A 20,820-nucleotide genomic window follows, 5' to 3' on the forward strand; every position below is an offset into this window, starting at 1 on the left:
CTTGCAAAACCTCTGCACAACAGTTCCCTCAGCTCATGAAAGATACCTCCTGCCAGTTACACAATGAGAGTACATTTCTACACAAAGCTTTCCTCTTCATACTTATTTCTTACTAAATTACTGTCCTCATCTATTATATGTCTATTAGTTTTATCAAAGCTACCACCATAAAATCTAAAGTTTCTTGAGAACAAAGGATCTGCAATACAGAAGAATTTCCCAAGGCAATTCTTTAAAAGGTAGATATACTGAATTCTGATTGATTGAAAAGTCTAAGTTTTTGCTATCATACTCTTCTTTCAGGGCCAGGCTGAAAGCATGTATTGCATGGTCATGAGATAACTTTTTCCTGATAAGAACATGGAAATCCCAATATGGCCATTAAAGAAATGGTTGGGTGTATTTACAGGGTACTGTTGAATTCCTTAAGATAGCTGAAAAAAATATTTTGATAATAAAAATAAACATTTTATTATAATAAAAATTAAGTATGTTTCAATACAGTGTTTAACTACTTTGGACCTGACACAGAATGCAGAGCAGAAAGGTCCCTCTTCTTACTGTTTGGAAATTGGAAGACTTTAACATAAAATCACTTAAAAACACATTTTGAGCAGCCAATCCAGAGAGAAATGCCACATAGAAGAGTATGTCTGAAAGGCTTCCCTTTTGCCTTACCCACCTGATTATTTCCATTCCACTTTAAAATGGCAGCTCAGAGGTCTGGGCTATCTGTCAGAGACCTGAGAATGGCTTAGGGATTTTCCTTTGACATATGCACGATGGATGTGTAAGCCACCTTTACATAGTTCCTTGCCAAGGAGCTTGATATGAGCAGAATCGCTAAATATTTGGGTTTTAATCTTCTGGGGCTTCTGCAGTAAATCCTAGTTTTGTTCTGATTAATGTGTTTGTGCCTTCATCTTTACAGTGAGCTCGTCTTGCTAATGTTTGTTAAAGAAATTTTAGGATGACCAAAAGATGCAGACTTCCATTATAAAACTGTAGTGGACCTTTTAATGAATTGTCCTGGAAAAAATAATGTGTAATACAAACTTAAAAGAAATTTTTTGAATTATATTTTTAATTAATCTCATAAAATTCATTATTGGCATTTTTTTGCCAGTAAAATTCTGATATGTAGAATGTTCCTGTCAAATTATAATCAACATCAATACATCAGAAAAGTACACACAACTGTCCCTCAGGTACACAACACATTCATCACCAAGGCAACTAATGACTATAACTATATATTTGAAGTGCTAAATGACATTGTATGAAGTACTTCATCAGAAGGAAGCAAACAGAACAGAACAGAAATAACAATTTGACCATTTTGACTTAGACACCAAAATGGAATATTTCATTTAAAGAAAAAAAAGTTTTGAAAAGAAGTTAAAAGAAGAAAGAAGCAAGAAGCATTAATATTTCAAATTGATGGTGGTGAGCCAGATAGACCATTTCAGACATATCCAATAAATTAAAAACTTGAGGTATATGAATAAATAAATATAATGGAAACAATACCAACATGAAAATAGCATTACAACTTTGTGGTCCTTTTTGTCTCTAGGAAAATCTTGCTTAATAGAACAGTTTTGATTATGCGTGAAAATAGCATATCTCTGTTAGAAATAAAAACTATTTCATTTATGGCATATAACAATTTCCTGTTTTTCTGTGAAGTATTGTTTCTTACAATGAAGAGAGAGACCATGTCTCAGAGAAATATATAGCTCAGTGTAACATGCTGTTTTATAGCCTATTGTATTTCATGAATATTTTTGTGCTTCTGTCACTAAAGCTAGTCAAAAATGCATGAAGAAAATAATTTTATGACTAAGATTATGCATCAAATAATTTATACTATAAATATTCATTCTGGTTATTAAACTGCTCTAATTATGAATGGTTTCCCAGAAGCTACAGCATGTACTTGGAAATGGAGTCACTGTTTAAAATAAAAGCATAAGGCACACTGTGAGTACAGCAGAAGATATGAAAGATACTTAGGGAATGGAAAGGCAGGGACTCTGACATTAATGGCTTTGAACTTACTGAACATATATCTTCAATATTAACAGTGAACTATATTTCAGATAGACAATGAATTAACTTCAGAAATCTTCAGTTTAATTTCTTAAAGTATGGCCATTTGGCCAGCTTTTTCAGTGCCACGTCAGGTTGGCAATTTGAGGACTCCCAGGCAAGCAGAGATCCAGGTCTCTTTTTCAGTCTCTTTGAATGCCAGTGTGACAAAAGTGAGGCAAACCTTTCTCATGTTGAGATGAAATTAGCTTCAAGGCCTGCTTAGCCTGGTGCTTATTATTATTTGGATGATACTCATAGCAGTGTTCTTATCACAGTGCACAGCTGGATACCAGCAATGGGTGACAGAAAAAGGAGACACAAAATGTATCACCAAGCCCAGTGGCACAATCTAGTTCTAGCTCTGTCTTGATAACTGCTGAAGTAGTGACTTTGAAAAGCTGGCCAGCTTTTTCTACAGCATATATAATGAAATCAGAGGTGTAACATCAACTTCTAATGGTAAATCTGCAGTCACCAGAGAAGGACAGCTCTCAACCATCATAAAAAGTCACTAAACCAGATAGCAAATGTGCTGGTGTTTATTCTTAAAGATAGTACTGCAGCTGTAATGCATATTTTTTATTAGAGGGACATACAAATGTTTCATGTAGCCATATTATTTTTCCTGTTAGAAAATGGCCATATTTATATTTAACCAGTGCAACAACATCAATAAATTGTTTTTTATTATTTGTGGCTCTGTAATTTTTTCATGTAAATATGATGCATAAAGTTATTATTTTCTTGAAACCTTGTCTATTTAAAATTGAGTTAAAAATGAAATATATTTGATGGTTAAGAGCAAACATTTTATTTGCAAAGGCACTTCCTATTTTTTACAGCCCTACTTTATTGAACTTTTTTCTGAAATGTAGATATAATTTTATTCAAGGGCAGCGTTGAGTATAAAGACCCGATGTATCCCATATTTTTTCTACTTCTGCCCTTCTCAAACAGAAGCATAAAGCTTGTTTATTTAAAAATAGTATAAAACTCTTGATAAAAATCTCAGGAAACCAATGATATTCAGGAAAAACATATATATTAGAATGTCACAAAAACTTTTAGATGTTTTGTATACTGTTTAGAACTCTAATAAGAAAAGCCATGTTTCTAGGAGAAAATCATCTGTCATAATCCCTCACTTTTCCTCTTCAAAAAAGACAATTAAAATTGATTTACTAGCAAAACACCACTGTTTTATGACAACAAAATGAAACAAAACAGTAAAGAAAAAACACATAAGGAAAGAAATATGAGACAAATTATGCTTTTACAGGCTAGTTCTTGTATTCTTTTTTAATATTCCTGTTCATGGCAAGGTATTTCACGTACATGCATGACCAAATTTTTGATTTCAGTAGCATCAACATTTTGTTAGCTTAAAAATTATATAAATTTTTGTTGTTGTTGTTAGAATAGCTATTGGATTTTTTATACATCCAGATAACATATTTTATAAGTGCACAAAGAAAATAAAACATGAACCTTAACATAAAATTTAGGGGAAGAAATAATACAAAGTAGAGGAAGTAGGGGAGCACACAATGAGAATCTGAGTTGACTGTTGCTCCACAAACATTGATCTTTCCCTTTGTGTGGAATGGTACCAGCATCTTAAATCAGCCACCTTACCCCCTACCACTTAGTTGTAATATACAGAAATATTTTAAAGTTTGAAGACCACAGCAATACAAGAGAACTGAGAGAGTATAATATTCCCTGCCTATAAGCCATATCTCTGTCAGCCAAAGGATGGAGGTAAGAGTTGCACTGCCTGAATTTTCACTGGAGCTGCGCAAGGAACTCGCTGTGGAGCTGAGCTGCTTTTTGCAAGACCCCTCCTATAATAGTGGGCAATAAATAATTACAACTAGAGAAATTGATTCAGTTTAGTAAAATGGTATATAATTAAATGGAACTGAAGTAATTCAGAAGAGGTAAAATTTAAAATGAATTTCAAGAAGCATCTCTGAAACTGAGCTTTATTAAGCTGAGGGATTTGCTATCCTAGCAGTCATAGTTTCTCCAGATCACAACCTCATTTCTTCTCTGCATCATTTTCACATTTTCATATAAATATTCACTTACACAAAGTGTATTTCATACCTCAAACTATTTGCAGAGAAGATTAAATAATTTTTATTTCATATTTGACTTAGTCATAAGTTCTTCACTGAAGCACTTCACTGTTGCTGGTTATGTGATATTCATATTTTCCATAGCCTGATCCAAGTGGCCAGTGTTCTGAAGGTATTATGATTAATATCAAGAATAATAAATATTAGTAATCATAAATAATAAGAATGCAAAACATGAAGGAAGCTAATCAAACCTTCACACCAATTACCACTGTGTGACATCACTGACATAAGTGAAAAGCTGACTAATTTAAATTAAGAGGCCTGATAATGGAAGGCAAACAGAAAACCCTGGGTAATTTTTAGTCGAAGACTGTCATTTCAAGACATCTCTTAAATATCAATATCTACAGAAACACCAATTGAGCACACAAGAAATAAGGAGTCACAAAACATGCTTATATTGTTCAACATATGCAATAGACAAAAACTTTAAAATGAGGGAGGTCAAAAGCACCTTCAAGAAAACAAAAGTCTTGCTAGCCTCAAGTGCAACTGTATTTTACTGGTTATACTTCACATATCCTATGTGCTGAGAATTTTATGAGGGAAACTTACTGCTGCATATGCACAGCAGAAGAATAGAGTGGGTGCACAGAAAACATAATAATTTTCCAGGCTATTGCAGGTCTCCCAAAGATATAGAAACATTTTGCTTTTCTCAGATGAAATCCATGACCAACAGTGCATGAATATTTGTACTGAAAAAAGAAGTGAAAGTTCCTATGACTAATTGGCAAGTTTATTATATCAACTATTGATCCCTGAAACAAACAAACAAATGAAAAAGACACTTTAGAAAAATGTGCATAAACCACAAGATCACTTTTTATCTGATTCCATTTTCATACTGATATAATGAGAATCAGGAATAACATGGAATTGCAAGGCAATTTATTTTATAAATACCTCTGTGATTGTGTGGAGGAGAGCCCTCACTCTCAGCCAGGATACTGGTTTTAACAATCATGGCATTTACTTGTCTGCTTTTAATCATTTGTGACATAGCATAAGTTATCCTTTGAGGAAAAAATAGCCCCAGCCTCACTGCCTTAGGAAGTCTTTTTACATACCTGATCTTGAACTGTATGGAGAGTCAACTGAGGCTCTCTCTGACAAATAGAGATAAGAAATTCTCAAATTGCATCTGCATGCAGTTTGTATGAGAAGTATGAACTATGAACTTTTGTACCTGTCAGTGAAGACCAGTGACAGTGAAAGGTCTGCATTTAACAGAAACACAAGTCACTGAGCTCTTCCCTCTTAAGAAAATGCTATTAACTTTGTACCTCAGTAGTTCAGTAGGAAACAGAGAAACAATACCAAAGCCAAGTGTATGTAGAAAACTTAAAAAGCTCCTTCAACTTTCTGATTTTACAGTGCATATAAAATCCACTAATATTCCCCTGCTGTCACCTGTAGCTAATAGTAGACTGCCCTTTGAAAGAACTGAAACACTTTCCCAGTCTGACCAGAAAACCTGACACTGGACTTCACACCCAGAAATAGAGGCTGACAGATTGAGTGTACTTAGGCAAAAGAAGGAAGGATATTGAAGACATGTTTAAGGTCTGAGCAATTTTAGGCACATGGTACACAGTACACTTCTACAGATGTCAGGGATAGTATTAAATCACATTCATAAACAATACTAGAAAAAAGAATGGCAGAAAAAAGAGCCATGATGGAAATCCAAGCATATATGAAGACCAGTGGCAAAATCTATGTATAAAAAGAATGGTATTGCTTAAACACCTTGGTAAACACCCTCATCTTTTGCTGGACCTGCTGTTTTCATGATTGAAAAATAAGGTGCTGTTTAAGATACAGCTTCTAGGAAATCTACAGAAATGTGCAGCAACTCTTTTAATCCTTATTAACTAGAATAATTTTCAAAGATAGTATATATTGTTACCCAATAATTTAGGAAATGTAAAATAATTCAGGTGAGTATGCTGAAGGGGTAGGTGTTCTTGTATCTCAACTTTGGTTCTTAAAAGTAATAAGCAGATAGTAGAATTAATGCAGGAAAAGTATTCATTTATCCCTGTCCCTCATTATGAATTTAGCAATTGGAATACGAGTTCCATCTTCTCTTACAGCTACTTTTCTCACCACACGATCCTGATTCCTACCTATAGCAAAGAGGAGAGGGTTAGGTGGCATGGGGCTGCTATGAACACAAGATGAAGCATAGAGGACAAAGGCAAGAATAGAGCTGAAGTTGAGGAGAGTTCAGATAGAGATTAACAGTAGCTGAAATCCCCAAAATTACTTGCTTATTCTTATACTGTACTGTTTTGTACCATGTCCTTAATGGCTTTATTTAGAAAATCTATTAGTCATGCTCTACAATCTCACATAATACATAGGATTTAAACTATCAGTTTTAATTCATGTTTTTTAGTGAAAAAATTGTCACTATATTCTTCAGAGAGTTTAACACAGAATTAAAAAGAAAAAAAAAAACCTTCTCTAAATTAATTTTATGAAAACAGAATTATAAAATATTTAATATTTAATTCTACCAGAGGCAATCCTGATGTAGAACAGGCTTCTGCAGCTGTCATCATTCTTTATGTTTGTGTCAATGTTTGTTCTTTCAATTTACTGACTAGGAAGTGGTGAGAAATCAGCTCTTCTGTTAGAAGAATTTGGATCAGATCTGTAGTTATGCTTTCATGTCCAAGTAGAGATATTTGCTTGGTTTTAATTTATGGCTGCAACTTATGCAGCACAAATAAGATGCCTTCATCACCACATATACACTCAAAAACACTGATCTCATTTTGAATTTGTCCTTGTCCATACCCACTTTTAAATATTCAGTCTTTTTTAAAAAAATCTTTGAGGAGCAGAAGCGCAAAGCAAAGGGGACCATAGAAGCCCTTCTTAAAATATTGAGGAGGCTCAATTAATTGATTGCCATTAGAAAAATTTAAGATATTCCTGATTTAAGATAATTCTCTTAAAAAATTAAGAGATTCTCAGTGGCTGATACTCAGAATTTTCTGGATGCAGTTCCCTTAAGGCAATTTGTAAGATGACACAGTACATTTTTTAAGTTTGGGCCTGATGTATGTCTTATTTATGCAATTCTCACAAAAACCCACTAACTTTCTTAAACAGACTTACTTTTTGTAGACCAAATTGTGGTGGAGACATTAATTTAATGATATTAACCAAGTACAGACCAGTTTTGTGGCATAACTGGTTGATATAACTGAAAATAACCCAAAAGGTGACACAATTCTTATTCTCAATTAATCTAAAATGTTTATTACAGTGGTAATAGTTGATGCAGTTTACAATGAAAGCTTTAATTTTGTATATGGTGCATAACAATTAAGCTTACAGGTACAGAAATATAGAAGCATATATCATTAAACTATTTTAAAAATAGAGTGAACCACTTTATATCCCGTAATAACCTTTTCAGGACTGAGTCAAACATACTGTTACCTCTCCTAAAAAGCATTTAATAATTAAGAATGTAAACTATAGTCAAACACTTGGAATAACAGTAACTAAGACATTATTAATTTTAATTGAGATAATTAATTAATTTTAATTGAGATTTCTCATAGAATTTTGCCTAGAACCAGAAACTTATAATAAATTTTATCACTCAATGGTGATGGCAATAAATACAGTTCAGTGGCTGTATATCAAAAATGCCTACTGCAAAAATATTTTTTCAATATAATAATTTTAAGGATTTATGAAGGGATAATTATTTTTTTTAAACTGAAGGGGTTGTAGTGCTTTTTAATGCTTGGAGAAATGAAGGTAGGAATGAAAATATGTAACGAAATACAGCTAAACATGGTATGAGTAGGTAAAGAATAAACATTTTTATTTCTGGGCATTTGTTCTTTTTCCTCAGCCAACCCTGGTATTAGAGTCTGAAAAGTTTACCAGAATATCTCAGTTTTGTAAGTCTGAGATTCTATGTCCTGAGGAAACATTCCATAAAACCTTTAGTAAAACCTGTGTTCAAAATTCAAACTAAAATAACTCTGCATTAAAGCAAATAGGCTGGGATATTCCTTAGAAGATAGAGGGAATTTTACAATTTTAGCAGCTACACCCAGCTACACCATAGCTGCTATAAAATTATGGATTGTTAATAAACAGTTAATTTCCTGGTAATTCAACTTAATTCATGGATGAGCAACAAGGTAACTTTTACCTCCAATTAACCTGCCCTTTCACCTATTAAATGTAATTGCACTCTTACTTATACATTGAGCATAAACTGCACTATATTTTATAATCTTGTTAGCATTCACGCTTTGTTAATGAAATTTGATCAGCTTATTAAAGATGTTGAGTTTTTGCAGTTAACTCACATCTGTTGTCAGAAGTAATTAGATCAGGTGGCAAATGACAGCACCTTTCCTGACAGATGCTTTAATGTTGTGAGTTAGAATGTCCTAAATGTCTCTTTGAATAATGCCAAGATTTCAGCTAGGGTTTATTTGCCTTGAGGTTTCAAAGTAGAACTTTGGAGCAATCTGACATAGTCCCAGGAATATGTGTGACTTTCACTTCAGTGTTAGAGGAAAAGAGAAACACCTTCAAGATGATTTTTAATAAAGATTTGTCTTGGAAAGGTAGAAGATAATGTTATCAAACTATCTCAATATGTTTTCCTTTCAGCATGTATACACATACTCTGTTAAGACACAAAAGCTATTGCATTATGCATTTGAGCATATCTCAGACAGTAAATTACACTTCACTCTAATGATAACATCATTCAAATAAATGTGCTGACAAGCTGGTAAAGATACCATTTTATGGCAGGCTTTTTCATCAGACAGCCATGAAATAATGCTGGCTTTCTGCTAGTGAATGAGACAACACACTTTTTTAATGAACTTACTTCATAAGTAAGCACTGTAAAATGCACTGTGAAAGTGTCTCTTCCATCATTTATCCTCAATTTAGGTAGCACACAGATAATAGCAGTGTGGGCTTCCCAGGTCTATTTGGAAACACACATTCATGCTTCCTGGTCCATATGATTACGCTTAAAACAAGAATTGCAGGAATGCCTTCAATCAATTCTCTGCATTGTTTTATCCTTACAAGCTATAGTGGAATCATGAGCGCTCACCAGATTGGCAGTTGCTCCCCATGCACCATCCAACAACTTGGAGGAGCTGTTCAAGGGCACGTGCTGAGAGCCACCAAGAAGCATATTCTTTGTTACTGGCACCCCGTGCAAAAATGTCATAGGAATTTTGGTTGTAGCAAAAAAGATTGTTCTCTGCTCATGCTCAAGGAGCAGATTGCTCTTTCTTTTGTCTCTGAGTAGTGAATGTCAATGATGTCTCTCTTCCATCATTATTTTTTTTTTTGTCCCCACATCCATCACAGTACTCTCTGGGTCCATGCAATTAAAGATGCCCTTACTAAATTTGATGAAACAAAAATGTTTTAATTACTGCAATTACTCCCTTAACAGTAGTGTTGATGGGCAGAATAAAATGAAATTAAGTCCCTCCCATTTAACCATGCTTAGGTTCCATTGGATGTCTTCAGTGGGTCACTGCTAAAGTAATTTGGGCCTATACTCCTGGATTGGTTCCCTATTCTTTGTTCTTCATGTTCTTAATAATTCTTTACACTTGGGAATTTGCAAACCAGTAGTCACACTATTTTGCTTCACTTCCTTCTAAACTGGAATATTCTTATCAATATAAATTAGAGAAAGAGTGATATGATCTGGAATGATGAGGAAGTGAATTATAATCTGAGGATGATACTTATGCCATTCCATTTTTGTCTGTCTTCTTTATCCTTATGTAAGACAGAATAAACCCAAGAGTGAGCATTCATTGCAGGTCACAAGCATCCTCCATGAATGGATATTCACAGTGACAATAATTTCCTGGTCTGGAAATGGGAGTAATTCTAGCTGCCCTTTAGCATTGTGTTATGTCACATTTGGTTACATTTGTATAATAACACACACCAACATGACAACTCAGTGCATCATATTGGCTTAGTGTGAGGAGATAAAGCATAAATGGAAAATGACTGGCTAGGAAAGTGATGTATGATGCCTCAAAACAGAAACTGAAAAGAAGAAAAAGTACAAGATTCATACCTTATGAAAACAGGCAGAAATATGGCCAAAATATTTATAGGTCCAAGCCTAAATGTAAGGCATTAGTAGAAGTAATACCATTTTTAATTTAAAACAGCATTCAAGAGTACAAACATAGTACAATAGAGTGTAATTTATGCACAGATCAGTAAAAACATGAGAATAAAGGTGCATGATATTGCACACATCATTAATCTAATGAGGCCAAATGAAGGGGGAAAAGTCCAGTGCAGTGTTTGCATACAGGGATCACAGGATCTGTGTGTACTGAAGTATGCTAGGTCCTGTGGCACACAGTCTTCTGGCAGAGAATATGCTGTGTAGGTTTTTCTTTGAATTAGAGTTTCAGGTTGAATTTTCAGTGACATGCCCAATGCCACTGGACAGCATTGCAACCCCTCCATAGATAAGGATTCATGCCAAGGAGTAGCCTGAAGTACGAAAGACACAGTAGGACTGCCTAAAGAGGATAGAAAATAGGCAGAAAACAGACAAATGTGTGATTTTCCTACTTACCACGCAGGACTCAAGAAGGGGAGGGGGAAAAGTTTCAGCATAAATGCTTCTCCAAAAGCTGTTGGCACTTCGTTAGGGGCTTATTGCTATAGGTAAGTGCTGATTACATCAGGACTTATTATATGATAAAGTGACTGAAAATTTGTATCATATCAAGAGTGACAGACCCTTGTGCAGACAAAAACCAAGATTAATTGTGTCATCTTTGCATTTCTCTATTGCTATTATTTTGTGGAATTTTTGTTTTGTTCCTTGTTTGAAGCTACTATCAAAAATCCTTGTTTGAAGCTACTACCAGAAACTATTTCAGTCCAATAAATAAAACGTTTTTTTCTCCACACTTGAAATGCTAGAGTCTCTCAGTATCTTGGTTTATGGTGACTGAATGATCTTCACAACCCTTACTTATCAGGGTGCTCTGTGCTTGCTAATAATTTTTCTATATCAAACACCCCAGTTCGAAAAGACAAAAAAAGAAGAAAGCCGGAATTATTTTGGATATTTCAACAGATGCTCATTCTGTACTCTTGCTTACTGAAACAATAAATTTTTCAAAGTTTTTGATGTAGTTCTAACCTCCATTCAGTTTAGCTTGGGGATATAGCCAGTTTCTCTTGAACAGAGCCAACTTTGACCCATAGCCCACATGTTCTTACTTTTTGTACCACATATACAATTTATTATAGTAGAATAGTGAAATTCAGCAACTGTAAAAGGCAATTTTATATAATTTTCCTTTTAAAAAGCATTCTGTAGGATATTCTCTTTATTGTTGTTCTCTCATAATGCTGTCATTGCCACTCAAGAAAAAACCCATTCTTTTTTTTTTCCTTTCAGAAGTGTAGTAGAAATCCATTGTAGTTCAGAATTATTTTTTTCCAAATAAATTTAAGTCATTCATTTACTAACTTTTGCAGTCAGAGAAATTGTGCAGAAGTGCTTTATGCAGTCAGTATGATAAATTTCAAGTTGTATTGGTAGAAGAATGTGAATAATGGAAAAATTATTCACGAATATATTATCCCCAAACGTTAAAGAAACCATACATATTAAGTTCCCTTATCCACTCCAGGAAAGGAATAAATGATAAATAAATATTTCAGGAGTAATTCATTCAAATAATTTATTTTAAAATTATCCATGCCTTGATTGAAACCCTATTGAAATAATTGATCTCACTTCTGCCAGATCAGCTCCATAAAGAAATATACAAGAAGCTCCAGTATTTTATAGAATCAGGCTCTTTTAACTTCTGTCAACTTTTAACCCAGTTTAAAGCATTCTTTTAGTCTCTAAAGATTCATTTTTGATTCTGACTTCCTCATTCCCTCAGTTTTCTTTCCCCCAATTCTTTACAATTTAAAAATGTCACACTGCAAAATGTGTGACACAGTTATTTCTTAGCTTATTCTGATGGCATTTTGTACTCTTTATTTAACTGAATTGGTAGGCCATTATATCACATTTACCTATTTGGTGTCAAGTATAGCAATTTATTCATGCTGAACAAATTGTTATGTTGTGCAATTTAGTCTGTTTCACTTTTCCATCACTTTAGAATTAAATCTTCAAGACTGTAAAAAACTGTGGGTTGATTTTTTTTTTTTTAAGAATGCAGAGATTCAAATAAGCACTTAAATAGATCTTCAACAGAACACAACAGCAAAAGGCAATGAAGTCCCTTATGATCCAAAGCTTGAGTAAATAAGCCTTCATCTAGGTTGTGTCAGCCTGGAATTAATTTCCTCTTAGAGAGGAGCAGGAGAATGTGAATGTCTCCCATCTGGTTCAGCCACTCTTTAGGTCCAGATGGATTAGGATACTGTCCTTGTCTACAAGTAGATACATTTTTCCTGTAGGTTCATAAAGGGAATGGAGACATCACAGCACTAAGTTCTGCAGCACATGACTTGTACAACTGCCATATTAGGCAGTAGCTTCTTTATAAAACACACGGAGAGCTTAGGAATGGCAGCCAAAAATGCCATGGTATAGCTCAGTACCTTAAGCTAGAAACTAAGGGATACTAAAAAACCCCATGTGTTTTCACACCTCTTTCATTGTCTTTTTGTTAGGTTCAAGCAATTAATTTTTTTTATTCTAAATCAGAGAAGGGGTAATCATTTTTAGGGCGGAGGAAATTTAACCAACCAGCACTTCAATGGCTAGAACATTGATTTAAGCTATAGGGCCTTTTTTTTTCCTGTTCATTATTCCCCTTGAAGCAATTTGATTTACTCTTTTTATCTAAACTATGTTAATATATGCATATTGATTCAACAGGCCAAAACCCCACATTCATTGTTTTGCATAGTCAATAGAGCACTTGCCTAAGACAGGTAAGTCTGAATTCCATTCCTGATTCTAAAGACTTATACTTTTATCTGAAATGTTTAATGGAGCCAGGGCCAGATGCAGAACCAGACTGATTCCCAAGTGGTTTTCTTAAATGTAGTCTAAAGTCATACTCATATTCTCTGGACCAGTGAGTGTTGAACTACTTCATGCTATATTACCTCCAGGAGGGTCTTCAGAATACCTTGGAGTGCAATAATAAAATATTCACAGAAGGGATGTGATTTCAAATCTGTGCAGACAGAAGAGGCGGTTATCATCAGATCCCCTGTCTCTCCTTTCCTCCCTCCTTAGCCTGAACCTATTGAAACACACGTGGCTAAAGAAAGAAGAAAGTTTGGATTTTTGCATTTTGATTACACAAAATTGTTTCTACTCAATCCATCCAAAGTTATTTGCAGAGAAACTCTTTTCTGCATCTGAAGACAGAATTCCGTGGTGAGACTGTTCTGAGCAGGCAGTGCCACTGAGCAGCATGTCTGCAGTAAGTCTAGAGCATTGACCTACCATCCTAGTGCTAAATCTCCTTTTTACTGGGAACTTCTCTGTCTCTTCAAGATGATGGTTCCCTCTCTGTTCTGTACACTGAGTCATTCACATCCACAAGATGCTGAGCCAAATTCCTCCACCTGGCATATTTTATAACTTGTGTTAGTGGCTATTCATTCAATACTATCTTTGCTGTTACTTCTTTATGCAACTGTCCCCAAACATTTTATAAAGTGCACTGTATTTAGCTTAAACACTGGCTGCATTGCTCAGTACCATGACACTGCTGTTTTTCTGTAGACTTAGCCCCAGGTGTTCCATTCAACTTAATATTTGATGCAATTTTCAACACACACAAAAATCCATTACTAATTTAAATATCTCAAATTCTCCTTTCACCAAATATTTAAATCAAATTTCATATGATATGCAATTATGCTGCTTATTTCAGACTACTTTCATTATTGTATTTTTTGCACATTAACAATTTAGGTATCAAGAGTACTGGTAGAAGACGTTGCTTGACATTGTTCTACCTTCAATCATTGTAAACTGCCTGGAAGCAAACTTGTACTCCATAGTTATTTTTCAAGAAACAAAGAGCCCAGGACCAGAAACAAGGAGGATGGAAGGATTTATATATTCCTCAGAAAATCTTTCCAGGTTTAATGTCAATTTTGGTTGAAAAATAAGGCAGGATTCATGGAACATTTTTTTATTTTTGAACAAAATGGATATTTGTGTGACAGTATGTTTACATATACATGTAAAATTATATATACAGATAAATAACCATATTAATAAGTTTTCAGGCTAGAATTTGATCAAATTTGACAAGGCGATGGTTCTGATATTCCTCTAGAATACAAAAGAACAAAGAACAAGCTTTTCCCCTCTTAATTCAGAATATAAATATTTGACAATCCATTTGAATGAACTTTTAAATCTATGGTTATTCCATGGGCAGTGTTTCTCCACATCAGACCATTCTTTACATATATTAAAATTATTCAGAAAATATTTCTGAATTGTGGCTGCTTGTCTCTCAAGTGAGCTAAAAGTTGACATATGGAAACTTTCCTGAACTTCTGTTCAAATGGTTAAAAGTTTTCCATGATGCCAAAGTACCTTTGTACAACATGTCTAGAAAAAGTTTGATGACTTCTAAAAAACAGGCCCTAAATTTTATTTTATACATTTATGCTTGGGGTTACACACACAGATTCATAATCAGTTGTAGGTGCCTTTTATCCAATAAGCACCCCAAAACCATTTCATTTTGCAATGCTCTCAGTTAACTTGCTCTCTTATTGATTTGCTTTTTCAGATAACAAGCTCTACATAAAAAATTTTGAACAAATTACTATGGTAGTTACATTGCCTTTTTTCTTTTTCCTTTTTTCCCCTGTTTCTCTGCGATCTCAAAAAAATACAATTTAACATGTTGATATGATGTGAAGCACAATATTGTGTGTGAGAAAAATGTCATGATATTTTTTCATCAAATTGCAATTTTTAAATATCTACAGTTAAGTTAAAATAAAAATAATTCACATTTCTCTGATTTAAATTGTCTATTAGCAATTGATAATAATGATGATTAGTTATTCTGTACAGTAAAATAAAATTCGTTGGGTTTTCTTTTTCCTCATATTCTAAACTGCTGATTTTTATGGTTTGGTTAAGGACACAGTACCATTAAGGTGAGATTCATGGATGGCTGTGTACAGTTTATTTATACTTGTAGTGAAACATTTTCAAATCTTTCTTTTGGGGACATAAAGATATTCTTCATATTGTTGAATATTTCATTCACTTTGCCAACCATCACAGTTTGAGTAAATCCCTCAGTTTCTTAAGACAATGCAATTTTCAACACACACAAAAATCCATTACTAATTTAAACATCTCAAATTCTCCTTTCACCAAATATTTAAATCAAATTTCATATTTGAAATTTGAAATGGTATAAATCAATGTTAATCTATGAAGGGCAGTAGAATTAAAGAAAAATTATTTTAGTTGTAGTTCTGAATTGTTTGCTCTATGCACAAGATTTCATTTAAGTTTTCAGGTATACTTATTATAAATTTTCCCTAAGATCCCCATTGTTTCACAGTTAAACATCAAGAAGTAGGATTATGGCCCAACATTTGTGGTTTTACAGGTTTTGTCGTTTAAGTCAGTTATCCAGGGGTTCAAGATGGCCACCTTAAGAAATTAATTCCTTTTATCTAATGAGTATCAATGGAAAATGAAAGTTTAATTACAGAAAAAGTTACACTGTACCAGGTTATTCGAGGACAGAATTTAATAAAAATATTCTTTAATAATACTATGCTAGGTCACAAGCTAAAGTTTAGTCTTTTGCATCTGCTAAGAATGATATGATCTTAAAGGGAAGAAGGCATAATGAGTTTCATGTAGACAATTTTTCCATTCAGAACTAGCAAATAAATTATCCTATATTAATTTTTCATCTACAGCATTGAAAATTCCCTAAACCTTAAACCTGAGAAAAATGTTTTATGCTGCAAAGATACGATACAATATTTCCTTTCATTAAAAAAGGAAGCAACAGGTTAGTATTTGAATTCTAGAGCTCCCTTGGCCCCTCAATAATTCCTCTCAGATTGTTGACACATTTAAGCTATAGTATCATATTTTTGATAGTCGTAGTTCATGGTTTAGTATTCCCACAATCCCTATTTTTTTTAATTAAAAGTGGTTTATCAGAACTTTTTTTGTAAATAGGCAAGGATGAGTGTATCTTAAGTGAATGAAAGCTCAGATAAATGTGTACAGTGGTAGAATATGAAATTACATACAAACTAAATGTTTTCTGTTTAATCCATCTCATTCCTCCATGACTAAAATGAGAAATTAACCAAAAAAAGTTTTAGAAAAATGTGATAAGCACCTGTTTCATCCTCACAGTTTTTGAGTATAAGATTTTAGAAATGCTCTTTTGGAATTGTTGTGCATTTTGAGACAGTAATTTATAGATTCAATTATACAGTGAATTAAAAAAGCAGTGTCCAAAATCTGCTACAATATGAAGCCTTTTTAAAGACAAAGTCTATTATATGTGTGATTCTCAATCCCATTAACATTAGAAAGTGACTACATTTTAATCAGGGACTTCTGTCTGTTAGTCAGAAATGGTAAAATTTTATGTATTGAGTAGATTTATACACTTGATTCTGTTTAAAAATGCAGTCACAAAATACACACATTTCATAAAAGGGCAGAACGCAATGGAGAGCCAGAAAGATTCAAATGAGACAAAACACACTATTTATGCCAGAACCAAGATGTGACCTCATTTTAATGTTGATTCAGATGTTTCAGTATATACAAAATACTCATTAGGTCTTCCTCTCCAACCTTCATTTGAAACTAACTTATTTACAGGAAATTGATTACTGCTGAAATGTAGAAATCTAACCTGCAGAGCCCAAGTAGCCCAACTCACTAACAGGGAGAATTGCCTGAGGGGAAAATCACAACAGTTTCTGCAGGGGGCTGGGAGGTGTGCTGGTTTGGTTAGGATAGAGTTAATTTTCTTCACAGTGACTAATATTGATGCTGCTTCTGAGATGGAAGCAAGCATTAAAAGTTCTACAGCTTTTTGAGAAATTAAGAAAAATAGCATTTCACTATGTATTTTTAGACCTAATACATAACTTCTGACCTGTGTGAGTCTACATGTTTCAGTTAAAATTTCTAACTATTCTGTATCTATTCTCAGAAATGGTTGCCATTTCCCTTTTTTTTTAACCAACATAACTAAGTTATGTTGGTTAAAAAAAGTTTTTTTAACCAACAAAAGCAAGTTTAACAAACTTTAACTAAAAGCAAGTTTAGTTGCTTCAGTTATAGTACATCAAAATATAGATTCAGGCATTTTAAATGTGATCCATTTCACAAAATGAAATTCCTTTTGGCTTACTCTGTTTGCCATGGTGCAAATTTATGACAAAGAATTGTAGTAATGTCTATCTTCATGTTTTAACACACACTAATGCACCATGTCACAAATAACATAAAAAATCAGATAACCATAAAGACTATACAATAAAAAACTCTTTGCCTTTTGTGAAAAAGAGGATGACCCCAACCTTTCTAATTTTATCATGCTTTTCACAAAAAACAGCAACTATGCAATTGTTATTAGTAAAAAAAAAGGAGTAACTTCTACAACTTCTACAGCTTAATATTTTTAAAACCTTGCAACTGGAGAATATTGAGGTAGTTATCATATAGGGCCTTGCCTGATAACTTCCATGTATTCACATCTGACAAATTATATATCTGCTATAATTAAATTATGGATCACCTAAAGCTTACTTTTCAATATTATGCAGTATATGAATGGAATTGTTAGCTGAACATGTATTTAGTCTCATTTCCCATTATTTTTGGATAGAATTATGTCTCCCAAACTTAGCAGTAGAGTTATTGTTTACCAATAATAAGATTTTATCAATGTTCTGACAGAGTTCCAGTGATGCTTCATTACTGGCCTGAAAGTCATCAAGAAAAGAATGGACTATTACTCTTGCAAGTGGCTGGTGATTAAGAAACTTTTAAATATTCTGATATTTCCAGGTATTTAAGGCATGAATTACTTCAGAGAAAATTACAGTCTTTTGATCAAGCCTTAGACTAAAAAGATGACCATTCCAACTAAGGGCTAATAAATTGTTGGCAATACAGGATAGTCTAGTCATGTCAAGATGTATTATTTCAGCAATAGGTAGATTTTAGACAAGTTCACAGGTAAGGGATCTACTTGAATGTCTATGGGTGACATTGCAGTATGCTATGCTTCCTTTCATTACCACAAATTTGCCTCTTTTTTTGTATTTTGATGGTTTTTTAAAAATATTGTTTAGTAATTTTGTTCTCAGAAGCTATGCTAGATTATTTTAATAGTTCTACCTATTCACATGCTGGTTTACATCTGACTCTTACAACTAGCTGAGAAACCTCTACATCAAAAACAACACCTCATTATACCTATTTCTCATGTTACTGAGCCATGCAAAAAAATTTCTCTACTTATTCTAGGAAGTTCCTCCACCTTCAGCAGCATTGCTGTCACAGCCTCCATCAGGGGCATGGTTTCTATGTGGGCTGCAATCAACTGACTAAAATCACACAAATGATATTGTTTATGATCCTGATCAAGGATCCTGCTCCCCAGCATTTCTTTATTGTCTTGGAAGACTATAGTTGCTGGATGCTTTTAGTCTCTCATGAGCCTCTTTTAAAATAATCTCTCAACAATAAAGAAGTGATCATAAAATTGAATTTAGCTCAAATTCTACAGGATGAGCTTTCTTGAAATATATTTCAAAATTGTATGTTTATTTCAATGATCACGAACCATTTTTGTAAGCAAAATTCTAGAGATATACATCTAAGTTATATGTCTTTAAGGAAAAAATTATTGAAAATGAGTGTGCAGGACTTGATCAAGAAATGAAAATTGGAAATTAAAGAAAGGACACCACAGATTTTCGGTTGCACTTTCAGTCAGTCTCAGTTCTTTGCTTGGCTAACGTATTTTCATGCAGAAGTTTCTCTGTATGATTTGATAAGTTTGGGAAAAAATAGTTTTATTAATTTCAGATATCTTTTGACACTCTCATCAGGTTGCAGTGCAAAACTCAGTGCTACCAAACCTACTTTTCATAAACACATAGGAATATAAAGTGCACCTGTTGCACATGATAATTGAAGTCTGTGAGAAGACTCATCCATATAGGTCTTGTGTCAGAATAAATACTTCTGGAGAGCCGTGGTAAGTCCTTCCCACCCTGTGTCTGAAGTTGTTGAGATGCTATTATTTAAACCCAACTCTATAGATGTATTTAACAAGTCTTTCAAATAATATTTAATAATGTTCATAAAAGCCAAGCATTTATTTGTCACAAAAATGTGTGTTTCCAGTTGGAGATTATTATAATAGTTACTATATTCTACTTTTTAATCTAGCTTTACAGAAGAAAACAAGTGGTGTGGTATAATATCAGACATTACCAGATGAAATTTCAGTCACAAATCTACATTCATGGACGTTTTTTTCAGATACATTATGCAAAACACTTTTAGGACAACCTGAAATGTAAGCTTTTTCTGTTCTGAGCTTTATAATTAGCTCTTATCTATAGATTAAATCTTGTATTATAAGATCAATGGCATTATGAAATAACTAATCTAAACTTCAAAATTCTTGCTGTTGATTAATCAGTTAAATACAAGACTATTATTGTTCAATTTAGAAAGGTCTGGTCAGAGTTGATAACTTTTTGTGCTTCTAAATTTTACAAGCCTTTTCAGCCCAGAGAATCTATTACACTCATTCAATTTAGTAACCTTCAGCTGACAATGTCATAAGATCTGGATGTATTAGTCAAAATATTATTTCTCTTTATTTCAACAACTACTCAAAACCCAAAAATACTCTTTCCAGTAAGTGAGCAGCAGGCTGAGTTGTTCAGTACAAACTGGTATGATTATAAGTTGAAACAGATACAAAAATAAATCAAAGAAAACTTTTTCTGAAGGCCAGGAATTGTAAGTAGAACTTCTGTATAGTAACTCCTTCAATAGCAGCTATTTTTCTTCTGTACAAAATAGATAATGGTTTTTGCAGTGACATTTATTTCTCTACAAATTTTTCTTGGAATATTTATAGCCTTTTTTTTTTTGCTCATCCTAAGAAGTCTCATGTCATTGTGTTCTATTGTCACTGGGGACTGAATTGGCTGTGCAGGTCCAATTAATTTCCACTGGTATTGGATGACATCAGTTTCATCACATTTATGTCACTACGTTCCTGCAACTTTGGCTTTTGGGTAATGACACTTCTGGAATTCCATGAGCATTTTCATGGACTACTGAAATACTGTCTCTGGAAAAGGAAAAAAAATAAAGGGTTATTTCCAATAATTTTCTACTCCTTGATCGCTAAACCAAAATGCTTGTAAAATTGCAGTTTCTGTAGAAAATCTGTGATTGAAAGACAAATCAGGAATAATTTCTCAAGGAGCTGAAACATTTAATCTCCAAATAGCTGCTTCTAGAGTCTTGCCAAGA

General features: G+C 33.5%; 1 protein-coding gene across 1 annotated transcript in view; it reads right to left on the reverse strand.

The window, feature by feature from the left end:
• Positions 1–20,820, reverse strand: part of LOC143694149 (uncharacterized) — a 125,755-nt gene that overhangs the window by 70,133 nt on the left and 34,802 nt on the right. The gene's annotated exons all lie outside the window — the stretch shown is intronic.

This window comes from Agelaius phoeniceus, chromosome 5, assembly GCF_051311805.1.
Source record: "Agelaius phoeniceus isolate bAgePho1 chromosome 5, bAgePho1.hap1, whole genome shotgun sequence".
Lineage (NCBI taxonomy): Eukaryota > Metazoa > Chordata > Aves > Passeriformes > Icteridae > Agelaius > Agelaius phoeniceus.